The sequence below is a fragment of the Cervus canadensis genome, chromosome 7 (assembly GCF_019320065.1).
Source record: "Cervus canadensis isolate Bull #8, Minnesota chromosome 7, ASM1932006v1, whole genome shotgun sequence".
In the NCBI taxonomy this organism is placed as follows: Eukaryota; Metazoa; Chordata; class Mammalia; order Artiodactyla; family Cervidae; genus Cervus; species Cervus canadensis.
The window spans coordinates 56,529,762-56,532,385 of record NC_057392.1 but is presented as its reverse complement, the minus strand read 5'-3'; positions in this window follow the sequence as shown (position 1 = coordinate 56,532,385).

The following is a 2,624-nucleotide window of genomic DNA, read 5'->3' as shown; positions in this document are numbered from 1 at the left end:
CTCCTGGCCTGACAGCTGCCATCAGGCAGGGGACCAGATGGAACAATGAGGTAAGATCCTCCCGGCACAGGAGCTATGCTCTGGGGGCAGAGCAGGTGCTTTTAGACATAGAATTGTGCCCTCTGTGCCACTAGAGGGCCACCAGTGCAGAGACAACATTTGCCGATGAGGAGGCCCCAGGCCGGCCTCCCCAGCTACCAGCAGGAGCAGGCCTAGAGCGAGAGTGCAAAGGGAGGCCCATACACCCAGATGGCTAAACATGGAGACACTGAACAAAGCTGCTCCCTCAACCCGCCTGCCTTCCCAGTGGGACCTCGCAACCTATTCCCCAGCACCACCCCTGCCTCCCAGAGACTAAAAGTGGTGAGCTCTCCCCTGGGTTAGCCTGGCCACCTGTGGACCTGTGAGCCAGGATAGGGCATTAGCTGGACCTGGGCCCAGGACTACCAATTGGTGACTAGACCCTCAGAATGGATAGGGACGGACCTAATCAAGGTCCCCAGGGAGCTGAGGTAGGCAGGTTCCCCTCTCTGAGTCTGAGTGTCATTTTGCCAAACCAGGAATTCCAGGCAATTCTAAGTACCTCCCCAAACCACATCACCCGAGTGTTAGAAAAGTGAAAGAGTTATCTTATAGAAACTGCTTTGGCTAAATGCCTTCTTTGGGTGATAGGAAGTGATTGTCAACAAGGCAGGCCTTCTGGAAGCAACCCAATTTCCTTCAGCTGGTAAATGATAAAGCAAAATGTGGTATATCCATACAGTAGAACACCACTCCGTAACTTAAAAAATAGACTACTAATATGCAACAAGTCAGATATATCTCAAAAGCATCATGTTAAGAGAAGAATCCAGGCACAGAAGGCTCCAGGCTGTGTGATCCACCTTCATGACCTTCTGGAAGGGGAGTTATGGGGAGACAAGACAGTGGTTCCAGAGCAAGAAGGGTGGAGAGGAATGGCTTCAATAGGGCAGAGGGGAATTTGACTGGGTGATGAAAGTGGTCTATATCTTGATTGCTCAGGTGGTTACACAACTGTAGACACTTATCAAAACTCATTAAGCCAAATACTTTAAAAGGGTGAATTTAATGAAGCATGTTGTTTCTAAGTCATGTCTGACTCTGTGCTCTTTGTGACTCCATGGACTGCAGCATGCCAGGCTTCCCTGTCTGTTACCATCTCCTGGAGTTTGCTCAAATTCATGTCCTTTGCATCAGTGATGCCATCTAACCATCTCTCCAGGCAAGAATACTGGAGTGGGTAACCATTCCTTTCTCCAGGGAGTCTTCTGACTCAGGGATCAAACCTGCATCTCCCGCACTGCAGGCAGATTCTTTACTGTCTGAGCCACCAGAGAAGCCCTTAAGGAAGCTACCCTTCCCAAACAAGTAAATTAAAAAATGAATCAGACCCTGTTTCTCTGGTTTCCCAGGAAAGAGACTGTGATTTTCTCCCTCTTCCCTGGTCTAGTGGATCCATTTCAGCCTAAGTGACCCTCTCCTGTAATTACCATTATCCAATTGGTTACCAAACCAGAGAAAGATAGATAGAGACAGAGACAGAGATTTAGACAGAAATGCAGAAAACAGTTTGTATGTTGGAGTTTGTGATACGTAGGATCTTTCTGGGGCTTCCCAGGTAGTGCTAGTGGTAAAGAACCCTCCTGCCAATGCAGGAGACATAAGAGACGCAGGTTCGATCCCTGGGCCAAGGAAGATCCCTTGGAGAAGCGCACAGCAACCCACTCCACTATTTTTGCCTGGAGAATTCCACGGACAGAGGAACCTGGTAGGCTACATTCCATGGGGTCACACAGGATGGGACACGGCTGAAACAACTTAGCACACAGGATACTCTAAAGTGTGGGCCCCAAGGCAGAGAAAGTGTCCTCTTTCCAGGGTGTGAGAACAGGAAGAGACTGCCACAGGCTCAGAGCATCTCCTTTGATAAGTCTGGGTACCTCAGCTTCTACCATGTGATAGGTTCTCATTCAACACAACCCTTTGATAGGAAGCCTTCCATAAGCATTGCATTTTGCTGAAATTTTAATGTAAACTTTTAAAAGACTCCTGTAAGTAGCCACTTTAAAGTTAATATTCTCCCCCTAATTTACTTGTTTTGCACATTTGAAATTTTTCATGAACTGGATTTGCTTAAAAGGATAAGCCTGAAGGATAACGCATCAAACCTCCACTTTGCTTGACAGATCTGTCAGATTGTCCTGTTGTGGCGGGGCCCAATTGGAAACCAGAAAAATGAAAGGCAGAAAGGAAGAGAAGATACCACAAAACAAGGCCTAAACAGAAAGCATCTCTATGTGTCTTTCTGATGCATGCTCACTGACACTCGCACATCCCTCCCCAGCCCAGCAGTCCTGTGGTCACCTGGATTTCACTCAATCACAGAAGCCACCTACTCTGAAAGTATGCGTCCTTCTTATGATGACCTTTACAAAGTTGTCATATCATGGGAGAGACTTTTGGCATGAGCACCTGTTATACCAAAGGGCTGCTGCTGACCATGGGGGCCCAAGAGGTCTATAATGACCCCTACAGTCACATAGTCCTTCAGAGACTCAGTGTATTCACACGTAAAGTGGGAATACTAATACTGTCTTTTTTTC